Here is a 515-nt window from a genome sequence, read left to right on the forward strand (position 1 = left end):
CTGGGAGCCGCCATCTTGCCACTTCCCCTAGCCCGGCCGTCCCCGGGCGTCAATAGCGACTTTCAGCACAAAACAAAGATGGCGGCGGCATCTGGAGATGCCCGGATGAGAATGGTAACTCCCTCAGACTCGCTGGGCCCCGCCCCTCTTGGGAACTGTCTCCCGGGTCGCAGAAGGGACATGTGCCCGAGGAGTTGCCTTAGACATGCAGGGGGAGGGTCGTGAAGAGAAACCAGTGCAGTGGTGCCTCCAACCGAGGAACAACCATTTTCCCGCCCCGCAATGTCGTAGGAGGCGGCTCGAGACCGGCCACGGAGGGAGCCGACGGGGCGGGGCAAGAGTGGGCGGTTACACGGCTGAGAGCCCGGCGCCCAGGGGCGGAGCCGCCGCCAGCTCCCAGGCTCCCAGGCCCGTCAGCTCCGCCCCCGGGCGCCACCACCTCCTCCCGCGCCCAAGCGAAGAGCCGAGCCGCGCGCCCGGGGACGCCGTGCGTCGGGCCGCCCCCACCGTTCCTC

The sequence above is a fragment of the Spermophilus citellus genome (assembly GCF_964194105.1).
Source record: "Spermophilus citellus genome assembly, chromosome: X".
Classification (NCBI taxonomy): Eukaryota; Metazoa; Chordata; class Mammalia; order Rodentia; family Sciuridae; genus Spermophilus; species Spermophilus citellus.